General features: G+C 37.6%; 1 protein-coding gene across 3 annotated transcripts in view; it reads right to left on the bottom strand.

Annotated features, from left to right (window-relative positions):
- Window positions 1-25,368, bottom strand: part of LOC144476390 (very long chain fatty acid elongase 4) — a 35,838-nt gene that overhangs the window by 9,707 nt on the left and 763 nt on the right. For 2 of the 3 annotated variants that reach the window (XR_013495031.1, XM_078193264.1), the window contains exon 1: window positions 4,819-5,151. The exons of the other annotated variant lie outside the window; for it this stretch is intronic. The gene's annotated coding sequence lies outside the window, so the exon portion shown is untranslated. Of the gene's footprint in view, window positions 1-4,818; window positions 5,152-25,368 lie in introns of those variants that run through there. 3 annotated transcript variants of the gene reach the window in all.

The following is a 25,368-nucleotide window of genomic DNA, read 5'->3' as shown; positions in this document are numbered from 1 at the left end:
GGTCTAAACGATGAAAAATAGTTGAAGTTGGCTTCTAAGAAAACGAAGCATTGTTGGCCATCGTTCGAGATTTCGTCCGTATAACTTCTTCAGTTTTGAAAATATACGCGCCGCAAGACCAGTACAAAATATTGTACCAGTCACCGATGCGGCTGATTTGATAGCTGGGATTCATGGTGCCGTCGCAAATGTACTACGCGCGGAGACGCTTGCGACCGTCGAAAGACAAGTATCCACCCGGGCGACATGGTGTCTTGATGTGGACGGTGGACATTTCGGGCACCGAATTGGAGTTTAATCGACCTTTTTCAGGGCCACACAAAATAACGCTGGAAACTTCGGACATGTGTCAATTATGAATAATTCGTGATCTGTGTGGAATAATAGTGCAGTGAAAGTGAACGTTAGTGTAATCTGTGTCGTTTTACATACATTTTACAACTTCTGGATTACAGCATTTACAACTGAATGGATGAGTTTTTCATTAATAATATTTGTGAAATTTTTGAAATTAATAGGACATTTCTAAAATCCTTGTTTGTACTTCGAACGCGGCTCAAAGTCGTAGCGTAGACCTGACTTTTCGTCGCGCCGCGGGAATGAGGTAGGCTTCAGTGAGTTGGCTCGCATGCGCAGCAGCAGGAAAACTCGTCCGTGCGCAGCCAACTTTGTTCATTGATAACTCGTAAACGAAGCCATGGATTGCATTTTCGCTAAGGAAAAAGTTACTTGAAATGATCACAGGTACCCCCCATTTCCGGGGTGCGAGACATTTTTGGGACACCCTGTATATTATAATTATAATATAATATTATATATTATAATACAATTGAAACTATAAATTAGTCATAACTAATACAAGAAAACCGATTGTTAACGCTCTGATATCGACAATATTTTATTTTTCACGTTGAAATGAGACTCTCCGTCTTTATTGCTTAGTTGTAAAGTACAGTAGAACTTCGATTATCCAAATTTAAAATTGGCAATACAATTCATTTTAGTTATGTTTAACTATTGATACAATAGTATAAGATGCTAAATCGAGGTTTGTTCGCGATCGTTTATAAAGTTTCATCGTTATTACTTGGAATAATAAAAAATCTAAATAATAAAGATCGAAGAAAATCCAGTTCGGTTAACTGAGGTTTTACTATAGTTAACGTATTGCGAATTTTGTGCATATATAGGAAAAACGGATAAACGAAACACAGAGCAATGAAGATCAGAAAGGAATTTAAAAATACTGTAGCATTGCTTTCACTGCACTGACACCATTAAAAGAAGGAATACATTTTTAAGTCATTTCTATTCGATACGAGAGATGATGATAATTTCTATTTTGCATGATGATTATCAGTCTAGTGATTGAAAACAGTTGCATGCGATTCCACATATAAGACTGAACGAATAAGTTTGAACAGTCGTTCTAAGTATATACGTTTGAGAAAGTAGCAAAAGAATTTTTTCACGCAGATCAAACTTGAGTTTCGAACTTCCTCGTTACCTAGTTGCAGTAGATTCGCGAGAACGTCGTGTTTAACATTCGCGTGTGCGACCGACGACGCACTAAACGCGATTTTTTCGCGAATTATACGACCATGAATCGTGCCGAAACGGCACGCGTTGCCTTCTCTCTCAAATATTCGAAACTCCCGTTAATTCGAAACGCTGACGACACGTTTCTCTATCCGTTTAGTGACACCGGTTCGATTTTCCGGCGTGTGCTATGCGACTTCGCGGATTACATGCATCGTGGAAACCTGTTTGATCGGTGAAACGAAAGCGCACTGCACACCATTCCATATTTATCGGCGATCTACCCTGACACTGTCTTTAATGCCGACAATATCCCCAAGTTTATGTCAGTCTACGATATTTCTATGTTTATGTAAGCCCACGTTGCGTATTTTACGAAGAGCTTTAAGAATAAAGCTTTGAAATATTTACGTATCAGTTGCATACACAGTTCAGAGAATCTATTCGGAAGTACCGCTTTATCATACAATTATTAGCATCGTTGCAAGATAATCAATACAATTATGTGGTTCAGATTTTTGTTATCCAAAATAATGCGCGTGGAATTTGCTAAAACTCTCCTACTAGCTACCGAACTATGTACACTAATCGAAATTGAGTGAAACCGACTACACTGCAGTTATTGGGCTGCGGAATTTATGCATTTAGAGCAGAAATGAACGACTAGAAGAACTTGAGAGTACTGTTGCACTGTTTTTAATTTATCGAAACTATTGGACGAAGGAATGTATTTTCGCAAAACTACTATGACGTGTAATTGACACAGAAAATTTGAACTTCGTATAACAATTTATCTAGTAACTTCCAATAATGTCACAAGAGTGGAAAAATTGCTATTTCGGATTTCTAAAATAAAATTTTTGCTTCTTCACTTGAGTTTCAATAATCGTCGACAATCGTCGTAGCAGTTTAGTTACAGTCGTTGCCGATCGAACGTGGTTCAGCGCATCCTAGATTACAACGGCACCGATTTTCGCGTAGCCCGACACTCGAGTGGTCTCCACGGTGAAAGTCGGATAAATCGATTGATAATCCCTAGAGGCTAAGTGAAATTACCGGCGGATCAATCTTCTTATCTTCCTCCGAGCTCTCGCTGTCACGAGCCAACGTTCCACTGAGGTTTCGCGACCGAACTGGCAGAGGACATGCGAATTCACCATCTTCTCATATTCGTTTCGGGCGTGTTGTCGCATTGTCCATGATTCATTAATACGAATTAATTAATATTAAACATTCATATATTCAATCGTCCTCCGAACAATCGTATCGTAAATTTCACAACAAAGAGATTTACAAGCCGCTTGTTAATATTAACGGATGTAAAACCGAGTCGTTGGACGGTTCGTTAATGTCATCGGATAATTAATATCTGATCGATTCCCGGAGACGTGCCGAATAAAATTGATCACGTGAAAGTATTTTCATATTTCAATTAGAAAGCGATAATAGCTTTATATTCGGTCCAGCTGGCGCGAAAAGATGGCGGCCGCGTTCCAAACGGAACTTTCATGCGCCACATTGTTTCTTCTTGTTTAGCTCGTTAATAACCTGTCTTGATGCTTGAATATGCACTAAGGCAGTTTTCTAAATCCTTTTGGATACTTGTGACTATGTCTATATTGGCTTTGAGCACGCTTCGTGGTTTTAAGTCGAAATCCATTTAGGCGGATGGTCGCCATGTTGGTACCGTGCGTAAGATCACTTGTTGCTCGATTTGCAGCAAATGTTAGCTCCTTAGTCGACTGTGCCACTATTTGCTGACACTTTATTGTTATTTTAGAAAACAATTGTTAATATTTTACGTGACCAGATAGAATATATCAAAAATCTTTTAGTATCACCACGAAAAGGGACTTTAATAATTTTTTTTTAAGATTGCTATTTAAAACAAGATTTTAGATTACATTATATCGTGGATAACTTGTTAGTTTACGATTGAAATTATTTCTGCCATTTATGAATTTATTGAATTCTTTACTAAAATCAAAGATGATATTTTTACTAGTTTGTCGCCCATCTATTCATTTTTTCCATGAATTCATGAAATTCACAGTCTATAAATTATCATATTTAACAACCCCTGTTAAATTAACAGTCCCTGCTAATTGTCAAGATTCCAAGATTATAATTCCTCTTGTAACATAATTTTGCGAAGCTTACTGTGCGACAAAAGGCACACGTTTTAAACAAAACAGACGTTGAAGAGACAGCCACGAGGGATATCCCATTGATTATGCATCCGTTGACATGATACTCAACTACTTAATGACTGACGACTAATTTAGAGTCTTGAGAACTGTTAATTAATGGAGAAAAGTCGCATGAAGGAGCCCGAGAACAAGCTGACAGTGAGTGCCTCCAGTGAATGGTCTCGCGAGAGCTGTCGAAGAGAGCCGTTCGGGCAAGAGATACATTCACAGATTTCTGCAAGTGACACTCAAACGACCGTGGGCTCGACCTCCAAGCTACGAACTTCAGCGAAAGCTCGTGAATAGTCCCGGAAGATGGACGCGTACTTTACTCTGGAGAACTTGAAGAAGATGTGCTTGTCGAACGCAACGCTTAAGGAGACATGATAATTAGACTGTACTAGGTTTGTCATAAGGTTACACTACGCTTCATGACAGAAACCATCAGCTAATATTTAGAATAGTGGACGGATTAAGAGATTCTAAGAGTATTAATACGTTGTTTGAAACTTGGTAGAGTCGTTGAAGTATTTTACTTCTGGAGATTGAAAGTTTCCAGACTTTCCAGGAAAAATCTACAAAAATTACATCTCTTTCCTAATTGAGCATGAACTTTTAAAACTAGACGGTCGCACGAGAATAATTCGATAGTAATAAAACAAACGTTGTGAAAATCGAAATTCAACGACCTACAAGAATTCAGTAGAAATGACAAAATTTAAGACAAAAGGTTTAAACATTTCCAAGGAAAAACTCTGAAAATTGCAGATTCTAATCTGCCGTAAACTTTCGAAATTACATATTACAACAAACCTAAAATTTTGACATATCCGCTAAAAAAAATCCGAAAACAATCCCCTTCTTCACTTCTTCTCCCAAAAAGCACCCGAAACCCCAAAACACAAACATTGCCCCAAAAACCTTCTTAACAACCACCCAAGAATATCCTCCAATCACCAAGCCAGTAATAGACTTTTCTACAAAGATTGTCCTAAAAACGAACTCCATATTTGACCGAAAAGTTCCGTTCGAAAGATTCACCATAGGTGCTTGTGTAGCACGATGGATCAACCGGAGGCTCAGCTCTTACCTTGAGGACCCAGATAGGTCAGCGTTCTCCGGAAGTGTGACTGTGAATTCCCGTGTACGGCAACAGCAGTTGAAGAAACAACTCTCGCCGAGCAGAGTCGACGTCCTGAACAACTGGCTTAACTTATCGAAACTCGTACGGTGGTATAGCCGGCGTGGCACCTCAGAGGAACATGACCCGTACTCTATCTAAGCCGGAGGTGATCAGACGGACGAGACACCGGCGGAGGTGACACCTGGATCCTCCCAGGTGTTCGGTCTCACTCGGGGGAAGGTGCCGCGGATCGCGATACGTCGAGGTCGATGAGCAAAGTGGCAGCGCTTCGCGCCCGCTTCGCCGGTCAGCTTTATAACTTTGGTCCTCCTTTGGCGCTCGGTTTCGGTTGCTTATCCTCCACCTTGTCGCACACCTCTACGCCGCACACCTCCCCTCCCGGCAGACACCCCCACAGGCCAGTCGGTGTGTGCGGCAGGCTACGCGAAGGGGACGCGTTTCTCGAACGAGGCCGAACGAAGGTTTCCTCGTGGCGGTGGTGGGACCTGATACCGTGGGGATAGATCGTCCCGAATCGGCTGGGACCGAACCGATGCCCGCGACTCGATCTTTCTCTCCCTCCCCTCCTCCGGCGCGGAGATCCTCTCTGGCCAGTGGACCTATGGGGACCATCGACGGTCCCCGCGGTGGCCAGATCGCGACGGAAACCGGCGTAGAGAACTTGGGGTGGAGGTAGTAATGGAACTAGCATCCATAACTCATGCTACACGAAGCGAATATCGTTAATCGTAGTAATGTAATGTGATGTTTATTCAATATACGAGGATTACACAGTTGCAAAAGTTCCATTCTTTGATACATTTCAATACCTACGCTTAAATTAATGCATATATTAGGTTCAGTTGTAAATAACTTTCAATGTAACTAAATAGAATCTATTGTTCGTATTTACCCATTACGACAGTTACTTTTTGCTTTCACTAAATAGGTAAGGGTTGAAAAAAAGGAAATGAAACAACAAAAGGATAAAATAAAATCAAAGCGAATATCTGATAAGAAAACGGAAGTTGTTTATGACTCGACCTAATATGTAAACACAATTCGAAGACGATACGTTGCGTCGTCGCGTCAGGTGACGTTGACCATAACGTAGCATGTAACGTAAACTTTCATGCCAGTGTTCTCCCCACTACTACCCCCACCACAAGTCCCTGCGCCAGTTTCCGTCGTGATCTGGCCACACGTCAGCGTGACTTGCTGTGTGCACGGTGTGCCCACCACCGCCGCGCCGATAGAAAACGGCACCGTTTGTGTAACACCGGCTACACGACACTCCGACGTGGCCCCGATTCTTCGGTAGAGAGAGAGCGACAGAGAGAAAAAGAGAGAGAGAAACGTAGAGAGAGAGTGCTCGTTTTTGAAGAAACGGTCCAGGAAGCTGGTGCCACGAATTTGTGAACAGAGCTTAGAGCCGATTCTGTGATCATTCGAGAGGATTTCGTAAGAATTAATTTGTCGGTTCTGAATGGTTCGGGATGGGGATGATGGGGGTGGAGAGATGATTTTGAGGGTCAAGGTTCCCTTGGAGGAGCATCGTTTATATCCCCGATTTATAGCGGTTCTATGAGGTCATTTTGTCGAGTCAGAGAAAGAGATTTTTTTATATTTCTATATTTATAATTGCGTTGGAAATAATGTAAAACATTGAAAGTAGAATGATGTAAGTCGGGAACATAATTCGTGGATAATGAAGAATAAATTAAAAGTTCTGAAAAATGTAATGGTATCAGAAGTTAATTACAATGCTAATATACAAGTCATTTTCAAGTTTTAACTTTAGCTAATCAAAATGGTCGAATGAAATATTAAATTAAACATAATTTAATAATATTAAGTTAATCGAGAAAAATTTGACTTGCACTGCTTTTACTTTAAGCGGCTCGCATACTCATGTTCGTATTAATTAAACACAACTATACTGCAGATTTTGCGCGCTTATGACGATCATGAATAGATATAAAAATATAAAACCGTGAAGACATTAAGAGAATATGAAATTGGGTTGATAATAATCAATTAACTAATTAAAGGAAGAACGAAATGCAGCTTCCGTATCTTATAACTAATGCAGACAATTTTCATTTTGCATAAAAATCCGTAATTCAGTGGTAACAGTGGCGAAGAACATTATTACTTGGGCGATCTACAAAGATTGTTAACACAATTAAACGTATTCCATTAATTTTATTAACGATTCAACAACGTCGAACTTTGGTAAATCTCGCATCATTAAAACAAAATTCTACTTAAACCAGCAGCGCTCGCCGAGCAAAACAACGAGGAAGAAAAACGCTGACAAACGCTCGTTTATGCTAATAAACGAACATGCAAGACAACGAGAACACCGATCGCCCAAACGAAGATCATCTCATTCCAGCTACATCGATATAAAATCATGTCGAATCAATCAGTGGCGAACGCGTTAACAACAATGTCAGTCCTCCACTTTCCTAATGTATCGAACAAGTAATTAGTCCGATCGATCGTTAATTACTCCCGAAAAAAGACTTACGCACGCGTTCACCATACTCCTGCGTGTTTCTAATTCGGGTCAAGGTCGCCTCGGAACCGTTCGAGAGATCGGCTTTCCTCGGTGACGAGAGAGACCGAATCCCTGTCGGACCGACCCCGGCTCGACGTTGCGTTCCGTTAAAGTACCGTTTTGCTTTCTATTAGGTCACTTCTGGACCTAACTAGCCTCCGCTTCTCGTTTATCTCGCACGATATAGCCTGCCCCCTTATGTTTATTCAGAATGGCGCGGTGCGTGTACCACGCTAATGGTGCTGATTTGTTTCGTCACTTTAGTCGCGCGGGATGTTAGAAAATATATGACAAAGCGAGCCTAACATACTCGGAAATGAAATAAAACGTGGTTCAGGTGGCGTTTCTCTGGTTTCGTAAAACGTCCGGTTTGCTCCGTGTTAATCAGACGTGTTCGACTAATGGAGTTCTATTAATAAAAACAGTGTCGCTTCGGTTGAGATATGCAAAACATTAGGAGATTGAAATAATGTTCAGTGTCGTACAATTTTTCTTTCATTAATTAAATTAGGTCGATTTTAAGGAATTTTGCGGGTCTGCTTGTTTTATAAAAATTGGTCAAAGCGTTGATAGTAATTCTCGTTTCTGAGTTTGTCCATTGCTTCTAGATTCTTGTTACGTAGTATACTTTTTAAAAATCTCCATTAACAACAGTCTTGATAATTATAATTAATTTCTTATTTGTTCATCGTAGGATCTACTGAATTCATCTTTTCGTAGAGACAGATTGTTTCATGGAGGAAAGCCTGAACGATGTTACGTTGAATAATTGATATCAGAAAGTTCAGATTTTCTTTTAATCTAAAAACGAAATGTATATAATTTTCATAAATCTGGATTGAAGACTCTATTCCCATCCGACGTAACTTTCTTCTCTGCAGGACTCTAGCAAACTGGCTGAAGATTGGTCTAAGTTTCCAGGATTCTTGATCGATCAGCGGCCATTATCGGTACAAATTGCGTTACGGTAAACGGTTAATCGAGGTATCAGTAGTTAATGGAGTTTAATAAATCTGCGAGGGAATTAGTCGGTCATTTGTGAAACAGATTGTCGACGTCGATGAAACACGGATAGCTCACCTGCGAGTTGGAAGACAATAGAAGGTGAGACACCGTTCGCGTGCTCAGGATCTAGATAGTGCTAAACCGTGCTCGCCGGTGCGCGAACAGAATAATCCATTTGCAATTCTGAGATCGATATCAAGAAGTAACTGCGACAATAGATACGTCGAACGGACAATTACGCTGTTCTGCATTAAACCATAAATTGAGATCTCCAGAAAATATGACTACCATATTCGATTCATACAGTCTGAGATGTAGGCTCTGAACGAATTAATGTGAACATCGTAAAGCAATTAATATTAAAAGTGTGAAAGAATTAAAATTAAAAGTGTAATGCAATCGACAATTAAAAGTGTAAAACAATTAATGTATGAAGTGTAAAGCAATCAATAACTATAAGTGTAAAACAATTAATGTAAAAAGTGTAGAAAAGTTAAAGAAACAAAATGTCTAAAATGATTAATGTTTAAAACTTAAAGTAACTAACGTGGAATGTGTAAATCAATTAATTTCTAAAGTCTACATCAATTAACGCGAAGAACATCGTTCAATTAATACGTAAGTATGACGACTCTTTAGATCAAACCTACTTCGCGGTGAAGATTGAGAATAAAAAAAATTAAACGACGCTTCTTGACAAATGTTTGAGAAAAATCAATGATTATGCAGATGATCAAACAAGTTGCAAGTACGACATTGCTATCTCACGCTTTCTCCAGTTGCGAGCTGGTGTAAACACTAGGCATTTCCAAAAAGCGGTTCGATTGTTGATTCTATCGAAAATTTCATTTCTGAAGAGGTCCGAACTGAGTAACTTAAAAAGATAATAATATTCCAACGTTCCAGGAAGCAATCAACGAAATACCTTCGAAGATCTAATATCTCGGATCATAGATTCCAATATCTTCATAGTTCGGATCCATTACGAATCGTATAAATATTACTTGGCTATCCAGTTAATTTTAATTGCCCCATGTTCCATTATGATCTATAAAGAAGCTAACGATATTAGAAGAAATGTCTTAATAAATATGTTGAAAGAAATCAAATCAAATTAAATTAAAATAAGAGAAAATTGTAACTAATCCCAAGCATATTGAATTATCTTGGTCATAAATATAATCCTGTTCCGATCGCTTCCGAATTGTCCGACCTTCATACTACGCGCTATTTAGTCCCGCTGCAGCAATTGCAATCGCATTGTTCGCCTGCCGTAGCTCGACAGCCTAAAGCGAGGTCGGGTGAACGCGAGGATGTAAATACGGATCCGAGAGAAAGCGATGCAACGTAAAAGTCGGCTCCAGGTGAGAGACAGATTAAAACCGGCCGGCAATCCTTTAACCGTGAAACTCGCATTTCCAAATATTCGTGAGCATTTCTCCGGCAGCGTCCCGAGCGATCGTCGACATCGTTGCCATCACCTTTCACCTGCATCCGATTCACCAATTCGCCAAAAATTGAGCACCGGTCGGTCTCTTTCCTCTTCGAGGACCGAAGATCGTCGTCCGCCGGGATTCTTTTTCGGTAGATCCGATATTTTTTTTTCCAGCCGGCAAACGGTACATGAGCTGCTTGGTCCCGCTACGGCCATGGAATGTAGGGAGCGCTTAGCGAATAGCCAACAATTAAGCGAGAAATTTATTTGCCGTTGATGCGATTCTCGGGGGGTTTTGCTTGCGCGTTTATTCTGTTGGGCTGATGCACGTGGAATCGATCTGGGGGGAGGGGTGACGGGGGGGGGGGTAACGAAAGCCTGTGGGAGGAATTCGTGGAGATTAGGTCAATATGTGACTTTATCTGGTAGGTGAACGATGAGATTTTTAATTACATTCTTCGTTGGTCTGATAGGTAGACGCATGTGTGCTTAAATCGTCCGTTAGATAAAATCGTATGCTAGAAAAATGATATACCTAACCTTCTCAACTTAACTTCTTGTTAATAACACAACTTTAATCATCTAACTTCTCTGCTAGATAAACTTACGTATTAATTAAGAAGTGTTAGATTAAAATCTCTGTTACTTTGTTTTCTTAAAAATACCTTTTGTGAAAAACACTGCTGCTCAGGCATTTGTTACGATTTTGTAACAAAAAAACTATTATAAGTTGTTCGATACCCCTAATTTCCATTAAGGTATTTGTTTGACAAAGACGTACCATTCAATTTTACAGAAATAATTCCTAAAGACCACTTTATCTTCTAAATCTCAAAATACATTATAACCGTAAATTATACCGATTTGATTGGTTTAATAAAATCGTTCTACATAGCAGAAGACTTGTATACAACATATAATTCCTTCGAGCATATCAGCTGAACACGAAAGTTTCAAGACAGATCAACGGCAAAGTTTCAGACAAATCAAACGATCGGTTTTCGAGATACAGGCAATTATTGCTAAAGGCAATTATTGCTGAATATGCTTTTAACACATTATATTTTAATGAATTTTATATATACGTATCATAATTTAATACTGGGGAAAAATGTTTCCCTTTGTCGTGAAAGGGTTAAGAGAACTATCTTCGCAATGTTTGTGATAGATTTCCAAGATACTTCGCCAGGCAATCATTGTAACAGGGCGTATTGTAGATTCTTGAACGTAAAAAAGGTTATGCAAAGAAGAATCTATTTTTCGAAGTCGGAGCTGTGGGCCGTTCGCCTAGGTGTGTCGAATAGAAAATGTGACTTGTTATAGGCTTGAATAAGATCGGCCTAACGGTGTCAGCGACTCCATTCAGGAACGAGCGAGGCGACAGCCTACTTCCAGCCTCGATATTTGGGTTATTATTATTCATGAGATACAGCATCCATAGATCAGCATCTCCTTCGAAGCATTCGCAACGTGTGTTCGACGTCACCTGTGCCGCCCATTATTGCCTGCTTATCTGCGGAGTGGTTGCGAGCCTAAAATCTTTGCACTGACAATACCGCATCGTTCAATTCCTATGAATTCAAAAAAAAGTTCGGAATCTGATTTTCAAATGGGCAAAGCGGTAAAAACGAATTTGAAATATTAATTGCTTGTAATGTTACCTGTTGAGAATTACTAGCTCGTTCATTGTTATTTATTTGCGATTTTCATGCTGCTATGTAGAATATCAAGCGCTTGAAATTTTATTTTGTAAGTAATAATATTTTTCGCAATTTTCAGACTGCTATACAAAATTCTAATGTTAGCAACGAGATTTCATTTCAATTATTACTTGTTATTTATTTGCGATAAAATGTTTGCAATTTTGCTTGTTAAGAATAATATTGCTTACAATTTTTAAGGCTTCATACAAAATTCTAGGGTTACCTATTGACGACGTTCATTCTAATATAATATCGACTAACAAAAATTTAAATGATAACTGAAATGGTGTCGAAGCTAAAAGATCTAGGACCTCGATCAATGAACAAACAATATAAGAATCCAATGGAAGGATTTGCAGAAGATTTTAATTTACTAGATCAAGGACGAGAAACTAGGATCAGAGGTAACGATCACTGAACCAAGCAAACAGGAAGGATCCACGTACGGAGTAGAATCAAATAACTGTGAACTCGCCGCTATCCTTTCGATCCTTTCACGAATCCCGTCGCGCCATCTCGGAGAGTAGAACGGCTTAATGACGTCTTTATTCCCGAAGTGTGTCGGAAAAAAGGTCGGTCAACTATAAAGTTCGTTAATTTTACGAGAGGCCAGATCCGCACAATGGCCCGCTTCCAGCAGAAGCGGAAGTAACTGCTGCGAAACCTGTTCGCCCTGATGTCTGGGTCACGCGGCCTCGTTAAAATCGATCCCTGCGTATCCTCGATCGCTGTCCCCTCGATCTTTTTGCTATACTCTCGGCCAATGTCGCCGGAGCACAACAAAGAAGAAAAAGAAATGGAATCGAAGAAGGAATCTGGCCGCGTATGGAGAAAGCGAACCCGGTTACTCTCGCTCACTGACGAACAGATTCATCATTTGATGCAGGGTCGTCGCTTGTGTGGGTAGTTAAGAAAGTGAGCTTTCCACGGGCAGGTGGCATGCAAGCTTTTCGATGCAAGGGGGCTCCACTTTCCATTTTGTAGAAGGTAATGGAAGGAATTCGGTGGGACCATGCAGGTGTGAAGCAGGGCTACGTTCCTATAAACGAAACCTAAAACCTAAACATCAAACGAGATAGCAGAAATGTATATAACCAATCAACTCTCAAATAAAGAAGTCACTAACTGAGTAACCTCCGACCCAGCTACATCTCGTTGTTTCATAGACCTTTCGCTTGCATACTTTTAGTACGCTATTGCTATATTCTACGGAAATACTTAATAATCGCGATTCCGTCTAATTTCCATTGTTTCTACGGACTTTGGAGCAATATCGAGATAGCTTCAGTGAACACGCGAGTTTAAATATATAATAATAAGATAATCTAAAGGCGTGACTGTGATTATTCGGGATTTAATACCGTCCCATGACACGGGCATCGAGAGAGCAGATTTTCCAAACTAAAGAGAGTGCAGTTGTAAAGAGGTTTCGCTCGGTAGATCTTCTACTTTGCAACTGGCGTATTATGTCTCGAATAGTGATATAACTTGACTGTAAACAGTAAAATCTTTCGAGCTAAAAATTTGCAATGTTTTTGACTCATTTTTACTTGGTAATCAAAAAACGATACTTAAAGGAATTTTGGATAAAGAGTAATATATTTTAGATCACAAAAATATTGATAATTAAATTTATATTATATCAATAAACAATGAATAATAAATAAAATTATTGTGAGTAAATATCACTATTATTATATTCATGTTTATTAATTTAAATTGCTTTCGTAAAAATCAATTCAACTTGAATATTTAGCAGTATTATAAACATGTTTGGTAAGATAGGTCTTACACAAGTCAACGATGGGGAGTTTGTTTTTAGGCTGCAAATTAAACGACTTGCAAAAATAGTCAGCTAAACACTTTTTTACTTTCCATTTGGAAGGCAATATTTAAATGAGTTTTATGAATGCACTTTAATTAAAGAGTTCAACTTACTTAAGCTGCAAATGGATTGGAACGATTTTATAATATTTATAACATACGTATAGATGTAATTTAGATTTTTATTTAATTTAGATTCTAAGATCTATTTGAAGTATGATGTATTAAAAGTAAACACTTTTTTCACTGTCAATTATTACCAGACTGCAGATTTTATGCATTTATGACAAAAGTGAATATGTCTAATACGATTTAAGGATATTGTCACATCGTTTTCAACTAATTATGATTATTAACAGAGAAAAAATTTCATCTAATATTTATTTCTTACAATTGCACAAATCGTTTTCGTTTCACATAAAGACACACAGTATAGTTATTAAAATCCAATACTCATATCAACGAACGTATTGTTAGAGTAAATAATGACTTACATAAATAATTAATAATAAATACAAAATATACAAATAGATAATTACATAAATAATTACAAAAACGAACTAAATCTGCACAAAAGAACTAGTGAAAGAATAAAAGAGAGTAACTGGGAAGAACTAGGCGTAAAAAGATAATAATTTGCCATAGTAATAGCAGATTATGAAAAGACCGAGTTTCATCAAGTGATAAAAGTGTAGGAAAACAGTAAATAAAATCCATTAAAAAATATTTCCGATCAAACGAATCTCTAGAAAGGGGAAAGGTGTCAGCAATCATGTCACGCGGTTGTTACAGGAAAAGTATTACAATTTCACGCTGCTGATTTCCCTACGAGCACTGATAATTATTACACTTAACTAACAAGTGTTACATTATCAGCAGTCACGACACCTGCTTCGTGATTCTCATAGTCTTGCGATGAGTTCTCCGAAGAAAGTTCGCCCGAGGCGATCGCGAGTCCTATTGATCCTCTTTCATTCCTCAACGCTAATCCATCATCACAATCGAATAATAATCGGGTAAATAAATAAGCTGTAAGCTTCAGAAATAAGACGCAGCACCGATGCAAGGACATTGGAACGCCATTTATGCCGTGTTCCAGATTTATTGCTGATTGAAATAAATGTAGACGAGCAACATAGATGCAAATGCCACGAACTACAAGTAAATTATACATTATCTTAATAAGTTGTTCAACGTCTATACCGATTTCATCTGTGACTTAATAAACTATCTCTAGGAATATGATTTAATACGTTCTTTCAATATTCTCATTTCAATCTCAAGAGTAGACCGTGAATTTTTATAATAACATGTTCGGATTTCTAAAATGCAAGAAAATACATAAAGTTAGAAGAATTGATAGCATTTTCTTTTACTTATCACAATGCTTAATCTGTTAGTCGACTGATGGAATATTTCTATAATTCTGAGTTTTATAAAATAACGTATGAAATCAGTCGCAGTCCATTCATGAGCATTTCAAGAACCATTGTAATAACCCATTTATTTTGATTTTACATGCTTAATTTTTTGCTAAGTTATTAGTTTTTCCTTCCATTTATAATCGTACAAATTAAAGAAATAGATTTTACAAGCAAATGAGATAGTTTGTAGTGTTTGAAAATATAAAACGGTTGAACTTTTATACCGAGGAACGGTAAAGATCGAAAGCAAATGTCTCAGCGATTTTCAAATACGGTACAGTCATTAAAATGTTAACTTGTAACGATCGAAGCGTGAACTTTTCATTTCCCTTGGTTCGTGCGAGTAAAGTTTTATTCGACACTTCCGATAACGCAAATTCGCGTTCGTTGCCTCCGGATTTCGCAATTGCAGGATACATACTCAGCGCATTCCTAAATGTAGATCGTCCTACAATTCGCTGACGCGGAAGAGACTCGCAGTATAGTAAAAAATCCACGGCACAGAACTTCGTGCGCGTACGTAAAACGAACCGATTAAATTTACGACACCGCTTCCATTGCTCTCGTCAGACTTTTCAACTAATTACAAGTAAAGTAGTCGGACATTGGGAGCTACGTAATTAAATTTATTAACCTATTCGGTGGAATGACGAGTCAAATTGTTTCTTTACATCTGTTAGAGCACACTTGTTGCACTTATCTCTCGTTAGCTTAGTCGCGGTACGATTTCCAAGTTGCAACCACAGTTGAATAAATTAAGTTCGAATAAAATAATATCAAGAATGGCGCAAAAATGGTAACATTGGAAATTGTGCAAAAAGAATAACATTGAGTATGGTACAAATAAAATAACATAGTGAGTGACAAACATAAAATAACACTATGAATGGTAAAAATGAAATAACTTTGAAAAGTTAGCTTTGTGATAAAACTGGAAATAACAGGAAGAAGTTAGCTTTACAAATAACTTTGGAAGTAATATTAAAAACTTAGCAGAATGGAAGTTAAACAGAAAGTTAGCTCAATAGGATAAAATGGGAAAATTAGCTCGATATAAAAATAAAATAATACTGAAAAGTTAGCACAAGGAAATGCAATAAAATAACAATAAGAAGTCAGTTGAATAGACAAAACAGATTAGTATTAAAAATATGAATTATTTGAATATTCGAGTATCTCGGAACCGAGGTTTCATTTTGCAAAGTGATGCAGGCCTTTTTTATTTCTTCAACCGGGACACCCGGTAGAACGTCACGACGTTCTCTTCGTCATCTAAGACGCAAGATCGTGAAACGCCACTCGTTACACGACCTCGTTCGTCGCCGTTTCTCCGGTTTTCAACCGATGAACTGGCGAGTCATTTGTTTTACGGCCATCTGCGAGGATCTCGTTAGTCTCGGCTTCCAAATATTTACTCCACTGTTATTCCATCGAGTTTAGAACAACCGCAAGACATTTACGTCCCGCGTTGAGTTACTTTTTCATCCCACTTTTGGATCGCCTTGTATACATATGTACAAGTATACAGTTTCCTCTGCACAAGAACATCAAGATACTCTTCGAGATGTTTGAATAACAGTAGCGCCTAGACAAAAAAAATTGGCGATATTACAGCCAATCAGAGTTGCTATTTTCGCTATCAGTGGAATAAGTCAGTCGTGGTCAGACGCGTCAACTGTATCTCGAACAATAGCTTTCTACTATTGTGAATATTTTTCATGCGGATGTTTATCATTGTTTGATAATAAATTCTCGCAGCTGTTGTTGCTGAATACGCGTGTTTCATATTGATCCAGTTATTTCCATGGATTTTTACGATTTCCTGTCGATTGTTGTGATGACTGACGTCATTCGGATTTATCGAGTCAACTTGATTTAACAAAGGTACAGTTTAATATTGAACAATGTATCCTTAATACTGTATTTATTAACTGTTTTCGATTGATGTCCATGTTATTACTAAATTGCAGTGGGCGAATCGCTAGATATTTATGCAAACTAAGAATTGATAAAAGTACACAAGTCTGATAAAAAAGATATCGTTTAACCGTTTGAATAAGTTGCACGTGATACAAAAATATTCACAAATTCTTCAAATGTTTATATAAAAATATTATTTATATTACATTTATTATATATGTCAAAATGAATTAATACATATTATCAACAGCATGATAATAACGGATTGTCGTTCATAATGATTACTTCCGGAAATTATATTCCCTGTACAAATGTTCATTTAATTAAGTGAACCATCTAATTTAAAATAAAAGAGTAACGATAATGAAATGACGTCAACTGTTACACTATACCAATATATAAACAATTTTCAATACCATAAATCTAGTGGCAGATAGTACTATGTACCATATATTGAATGAGTCCCATTTGTTATTTATTATGGTAGTCATCGCATTGTTCACGATCAATGGTTTATCTCGACGATGGATGGTGAAGATAGCGTTCACGGTGATTTTCACCCGGCAGCCACCTAAATATCATAGCTCGCTGACACACATTTCCCTTGTATTCGTCATCAGTCATCGTGTATCGCGGAAACGTGCGTTATGGAATATTGGCCGAACGTACATCTATGGAATAATATTTGTCGTGTTCGGCAAATGTTTGTCCAGCATTACGAACGTTCCGAGAACAGATCATGCCGTTAAAGCTTAAAGGTTTCATTGTTTGAGAATCAGCAGACGCTATTGTCCCCAAAACTAATCAATTTTTTAAAGCGCTGTGAAATTTTCACAACCTCCAAAGTCATTCTCAGATCAATGTAATCGTCGAGTAGACAAGTTTACTTTTACTCTATGTTTACTAACCGTAAGTGAAGAGGTTCATAAGTCCACGAAGCTAGAGAGATATCCACTAATAAAAATTATCATTATTTGGAATCCTGAAATTCAGTTATCAATCATTGTGATGGCAATCATCTCGATTAATTTATCCACGATCTATTTTCATTACTTGTACCCATGGAATCAAAAATCACCAGAGAATTTATTGATCTATCAATTTACAGATAATTTTCACGATCTACAGGGTGTCCCAAAAGTCATTCGGAATTAAAAATCATGAAATTAATTTCGTGGGTCCACAGAGACCTAGTTTTCAGATCCAGCAAAGCCTCTGCACTCGTGCATCGATAGATCCCTGTAAAAGTGGATCATTAACCTGGAGGATTTACCTACTCGTTTTTCCATAGATTAGGATCTGCGACGAAGAAACGTATCGGTAGTACACACAGTTAGCTGATCAATTACAGAAAGATAACGATAGTCGGATATCTCCGAGTATCACTTGCACACGTCACCGATAAGAACTTCGAAATCATTTGTTTCTCGCAAGAATTTACTACGTCCACATTCATTCCAAAGCCTCTGTTATCTTTATGAAACGACAACATTTACAGTCTCGCAAAAAGAACTGTATACCCTGTTCGATATTCCGAGTATGCACTTAAAATATTGAAAAAGTATCGCGTAGTCATACCACAAGTCTTTCTTTACTACGCAGTGGAAGAAACCTGTTCTTACGATGACGCCTAAGCGCTGAAATTCATTAAACCAATTGCCATTTTTCCATTATTTATTATCGAGCGTTAATAAACAAAAGCATGAATAAATTCAACGTTTTCGTTCGACCTTCACCTTGATCTATACATTTATGAATAAAGGCATTTTGCAGAGACTAGAACTGGAACTGGTTGATCGATGAATTTATGAACTCGATTATTGAATCGATGGAATTATTTTTAATTCGATAACTCGGTCGATTCACGCATTTACAACTCGCGTTTATCAATTTACGGATCTACAGATTCGCACGCATAATTAATTAACTGGACAGGTTTATGAATTGGACTTCTGAGTCTAATAGGTGCGTATTATTCAACTGATCTTTTATTTATGCATGGACCAATACAGATACTCAATAACTCGATAATTTCTCGAATTTGTGGTCCATGATTCACTCAATAACTTGCCATAACTTATTGTCAGTCAGACTGGAGTTCTTTATCAGTAATGTTTATACGTTATTCCGTAAAACCAGCATGTAACAAGCTTTTATTAGAATTAAATCAAAATGCTATTGATCGTTAATTTTCATGTTTGCACTTCACAAATCTACACACCTAATATAAATAGATAAATACCTATCGTCTGGCAATTATCAAATCAATCAACCCATTAATTCATTGCATTGATTTGCAAGGTTAAATTGCAACCTCCCATAAAAATTGTCTTTCGATAATGATTTAGGATTCTATAAATCTTTCGGAAGGAAACCATTTCACAAAAATTACAATCGACATAAAAATCTACAGTCCATGCATAAAGCTGCATCACGTCCACCGGAACAAATACCACTCGACATTTATCCAGCCATACGACTCATGTATAATCTTTTCCAGGATCGACTCTCGATCGTGACGGTCCGGACGGTAGCTCGATCGGTATCCGGAATGCGATCTATATCGTGTCGCGGGAGAAACCGCTTTTCTGCGGGCGAGACGAGTTCTCGTACGATACCCGATACACGTCGCAAACACTGTTAGGCCTGAAACGAAGGGAAAAGTTGTCGGCTAGAGAGTGGTTGTTGCACTTCCTTTCTCCGGCGTCGTCGGCGGCGTCCCGGCCAGCTTAGGCGCCCGTGTCTATCGTAATTATCGGAATTCACCGGGTCGTTAGCTGCAAAATCGTTCGACAATTAGTCGACGCGCAATTGGGAAATAATCCGGCGCCGATAACGGAACACGTCGCTACACGACGACTCCGAAAAGTATTTCGACATACTAAAGGTTTCACAAACGTTGATTTCAACTTCTGTGCAGTTGCTAGCTCGAAACCTCCGTTTTAGCTGTCCAGGGTGAATACGGATTTAAAGAGTAAAGTTTCCCCTAAACAATGATCCCCCAAATCTAGATCTACGATGTTTTTAATGGATTTTGCAAAACTTTGAATGATTTAAGATGCGTTATGACAACTTAGAATCCCTAAACTTGGCCCCCGCATTTGCTCCATAAAAAGGTGAAACATAATCATATTTCGCGTTTTGAGGTTTCCTTGGAAAGAGGAGACTCCAATTTTTCGATTGGAGTGAGTTTCGGTTAAGAAAAACAATTTCTTACGATTTTAGAAAGGTTTCAATTTGAGACATTTACGAGGGATACGGTGTCTTCTTGTTGCACGATTTTCTTTTGCGTAGTTATAACAGTGTAATGTTTCCGAAAAGTGGGAGTTTGGTGTTCAATTTTTTGAAGCATATATGTATAGAAGGCCTAATACACATATTTGAAGTATATAAACATATGATGCAAGTAACAACAGCGCCATAATTCACTGCAACACTGATCGATCGAGCGGATGTCGAGACTTGACTACCGAGGAAATTTACCACGCAGATTTTATCGGGTTCCAATACGTGAATTTTTGAAAGGAAAAACTTGATCGCTAGCGAGATTATAATTATCGTTCGGTGATAAGGAGGCTTACACATCACTGTTACGGACGCGAAACACGGCAGATCAGTATCAGTACTCTAGATAACCTTGTCATTGAACCGCAGTAAGATTTAAATTAATCTACATAGGTTTCCTCACCTTAGAGTTAACATGTACATAGCTAAATTCTGGATCTCTTACTTTGTTGCATATTTCATTCCAATGTACAATAAAAATATCTACATAAAAAAAAAATAAACAAATGCTTTCCAGTCTGAACATACTTGTAAAAGTATAATCAGATGCAGTCGGCTGTAAAGTTTTAAGTTATCGTTACTTTAAAATTGAAAATGATTTATTAGATGTTTCACTGATCTTCGTATTAATAAACCAGTATAATAAAGTATGATAACTAAAGTATAATAACTAACATAATAACTAGTAAAATGATTAGTAAAATAACTAATAAAATAGCTAATAAAATAATTAGCAAAATAAAAAGAATAAATTTTAAACTATCAGATATCCTCTATCATACGCAAGTTGTAAATGTACGTGTACAAGATGGCCGCAGCTTCGTAAAGAAATTTCGCTTTCTACATGGACTGAAAGTGATGCACTCGAGAACGCTGCGTCTCGTTATCATTACAGTCTGCTGATCTAACGATCCACAGTGACTCTAGAAAAAGAAATCCGAGGAATTACTTAAATAAAAACGAGCAGTTTCACGCGGCGCTGTTCTTACCGAAGTAAAAGGATTAATCTACCGTCGAACACTTTTCTTTTCAAACTCATCCTTCTGTTTCGAACGACAAAACATCTTCCAGGATGACGTTCACCTACTGTGCGTCAAACGTCGCATTATACAAATATCATTAGCTGCATAGACTTACACATTTCCAACGTATAAAAACCTCCGGATAAATTGCAAGACGCAAGATCATACAGAGAATTTAGCGAAATGTTATTTCAAATCCAAGATGGTAAATGTTCAACTTCTACATAGATATTTTTATTCTAATTCTATTATGTAGAATCATTCTATAAACACTAACGAATGTTTAATAACAATATTTTACTTTTACTTTGTAAAAGACACTTGTACATGAAACGCACTGCTTTAGACACTTTTACTTTGTTAAACACTTTCCAACTTTGACGATTTCAACAGCTCTAATAATAATAGAAGCAAATGTTTTCTGTCTAAAATTGAAATTAAATACGTGTAAACAATGTCTGAAGCGAAAGAGGACCACATTTGCTTAGAAACTTTCCTATAAGTACTTCAATCGATTTTGAGAAAGCGTAAGACAGAGCAGCGAGTTCACTCGTCCTCGCAGACAAGATAATCTGTCAGTGCACTGCCGATGATATTTACAAGCGTAATTGCACGTGCAGCACGACACCGACTGATGGACGGCCGTGGAAAATTCACAGCGGTAAGATGCGAATCTATCGTGTTTCAGCCCGTGTCTCTCGATGTCTCGGCGGGCCTAGACATTGACCTCGAAAGCGAGGTGATTGCGGCGGGTTCGCTTGGCGAGAAGAAAGTGCAGGCCAGCATCCGACCGGTGTGCAACGCGCATTTAATTGCAGGAAAAGCCAGCCGAGCGGCTCGGCCCGATCGGCACGTGTTGTACCCTGACATTGGCATTGAATCGAAACGCTGTTCATAATAACCATAACTTCGTCGTTCTTATCTTCAACATGGCCCACAGCTACTTTAAATATTCCCACAATGTCAAAGTTATTTGATTAATGAACACCAAACTAGAAAGTTATAATTTACTACTGGAAATATTAGTTCAACTCTTTTACACAAAAAAAAAACCTAGTAACATTTGTACTGGTCAATATTTTTTAACGAAGTCGTGATAATGGAACACCTACTTTCTTTTTATTTTACTTATATTAACGTTTCTTTTATTCTTTCATATTGCAAGAACGTCTTATCCTTTTTTATCGTATATTCTTAGTGATATAAAATATAAATTTACAATATTTGTTGCAACTATCGTTATTATTGTAGTTTTTGTGTGCGAATATCTGGGAAAGATCAAAATTGTCCACGATACTTAAAACACACAGTAGCTACATAAATATTTATTTGGTTTCTTAAGCATTTTAGCATGAGTTGAAAACAATATAGTAGAATATTTAAATTATTCGAATGTTTCCACTGCTCCGCTTTTAGTTACATAATTTCTGTCATAATAGCATAAAATCTACAGTCAGTGTATATAACATATAAACATACGAAACAAGACATTGTCGGAATTTTCATCGGTATTATCTCAGTTCCGATTAATAAATTAATTAATATTCATAAAATGTACAAAACCCCTGTTTCTATCTTTCCAATATCCAAAAGGCAAGCATATACAAATTGCATATAATTTACGCTACACAAATGTATGTGGCGCTTAGCAGCAAGCGAGAACCAGAGCATAAACTGATTCAAAGGAAGAAATTCGAAGTTTTAATTTGGACAAGCATCGAGGCAGACCAGAAAATATCATCGAACAGTTATTCGCGGCCCATTCGTCGTAAGTAACTTTCAATGTCCGACCACTGAGCCGGAACGTTGCAAGTCGGTTATTTAAACAAATTACGTTTTAGATAAGATGTTCTCTGCCCCTGACTTTCTTGTTCTCAAGCCTCGTCGCGTGCAGAGAGTTTCACTTTCGCTTGGCTTCTTCGATCAACTGCACAACGATGTAGAAATGTAAGTGTAGAAATGGTGATCGACGGTTCTGCAGAAGAAAGATCGATGCGATCGAAATAAACTGCAAGAACGGTTCCGTTCGATCGAGAGGAACGTGAGAGGCGACTAATTAATAGATTGATCATTCGGTGTACTGTATGATTGTGACTTAATTGCGATCTAATAGAAAGCATATTTCTTCTTCTCTATGATCATTATTCGGAATCGCCTTCCTCGAGAAATTTTAACACATTTACTGTAAGTTTCCCTTGAGAATGGAAGGGTTGAGAATTTCAAGGACTGCCAAAACGGCGCTATTAGCGAACACTAAGAAGTTAATGTCTGCGTTGAAATGTGATTATTTTGGAGTCAATTGTAGATGTTTTAGCTTTTAGTAATTGTTACAATAATTGAAATCTGTCTCTGTATGTAAAGTATAAATATAAAGTAAATTGTTAATACCTGCTATATAGTATATAATTATAATATTCATTAAAATACAGTAAGATCATCGATCTTGCTCGCTATTTATGTTTTCATGGAACGATCGTGCTTTAAAATTGTTGATATGTAATTTGCGGTATGAAATTATCGTAACATAAAATAATACAATAGTATATGCTTTTCGTTCTTCCATTAAGAGTATATTTTTTTAACTTTACGAGGCTGTTCTTCCTTTTCCAAATCGAAAGGAACTAGAAAAAACTGTATTTGCTGGTCAATACAGTATGAAAATATTCTTGCAATGTTTCGTCATTGCCTGAGAAAAAAAATGGTTTGTCGAGCAAGTATGCTCAGGCGCGAAACTGTCCACACGAAAGTGGATTTCGTAAAGCAGGCGTTTCTCTTGGCAAACGTGTAACGCGAACGTTCTGCCCGGTGGAGTAAATTCGCTCTCGTGCCCTAGCTATTGTAATTACCATAACTCGCATTATCGATCAGTCGTGAATCGAGCCGCGAGTTACGTCTGGTCACCTCGTGCATGCATTTGCGGCGCCGGAGAAAGTTTCGCCGCGATATAATAATTCGAACGAGACGCAGGAAACGGGAAAAGGTAACAAGAACAACGAGACCATCGAATCCCAGATAATACCAATTATAAGGAGAGAGACGGAGGAGTGTGCTCGATAAAAGCGACTGTCTTGGTACGTTGACTTTCATACCCTCCGTGATCGTGGGAAATTCAGGTATTAAAAATGTTATCTCAGGTGATAAGAACTTATATCTGCCGAGAAGCAATTAATAGATGTGCGCGCCTCCGATATATTTGTAGCGTTGTTTTAATAAAGTTGATCAAATTCTTTTTTACCCCTCGGATGAACGGAAAAACATGATAACCGTGTAAAATCACTTGATCGTTTCGCAGTTAGATGTAACGTCTAGAAAATAATTCGAAAAGAAAACTCTTGACACTAAGGTGTAGGAGCATATTTGATCTCTCCTCGTGAAAATCAATGTAGAATACATTATCAGGAGCGGCAATCGATAATCGAGGAGAAAGAAGATGGGAGAAAGTCTTAATTATATGAGTAGATAAAGAAAACAAATTTTTACAATACCGTGGAATCGAAAACAAACGACGAGTTAACTGGGCAAAACCGATTCCTTAATTAAAACGGAAAAGAGGAAAATATAACCGATAAACGGCGAGTTGATACTGTTCGTTTCAAAATTGAAAATGATCTAATCAAACGTAAGTAATAAAAATTATAATCGAAGGATAAACATTGAATTACTTCTATTTTAATTGAAAAATTGACCCATCTACAACGTAGGTCATAGGTCATAGAAAGCGTTACAGCTGTTAACCCCTTGCCCTATAATATCGTGTCAAACTCGTTATGAACATTTTGAACATAATCTATTAAACATGTACGTTATTTACATCTCTTAACTCGAAATTAAATTTTATTCACCTATTGTAATTAATATTGATCCACCTATCAGTATTTAAATGTTCAAACGAAGTTTGTGATATAATAAATATAAATTTTCTGTCTGGTATAGAAATGTATAAGTAACAAATAAATGCTAATTCGCGCAGTTGTGGAACAAGTCGTAGAACAAAGAGTTAATTTAATCATCCTCGTGCAAGGTTTCGAACCTTTTCAAATTAATTGAACTGTTGAATTTTCTTTGTGGATTATTTCGATTGTATAGAATTTGTTGACAGGAAAAAAATACTATTTTTCAATAACTCATGTCCTGCTCGTCCTCCTACAAACATCCACCCGCATGGAAAGAGAAAGGAAGCCACTAGGACGCGTCAGATCAACGCCCCTGACCTTCCCCTTAACTTCCATCAAAAGTTTTGATGAAACGCTTCCAAAAAAATGATTTACTTAAACATTTATATTTTGCAACTCACGATATCTGATCTTCTGCTATCAAAATTCAACTCTGGATCGCC

The sequence above is a fragment of the Augochlora pura genome, chromosome 2 (genome assembly GCF_028453695.1).
Source record: "Augochlora pura isolate Apur16 chromosome 2, APUR_v2.2.1, whole genome shotgun sequence".
Lineage (NCBI taxonomy): Eukaryota > Metazoa > Arthropoda > Insecta > Hymenoptera > Halictidae > Augochlora > Augochlora pura.
The sequence above is the reverse complement of the archived record's forward strand: the minus strand, read 5'-3'. Positions and strand labels throughout refer to the sequence as shown.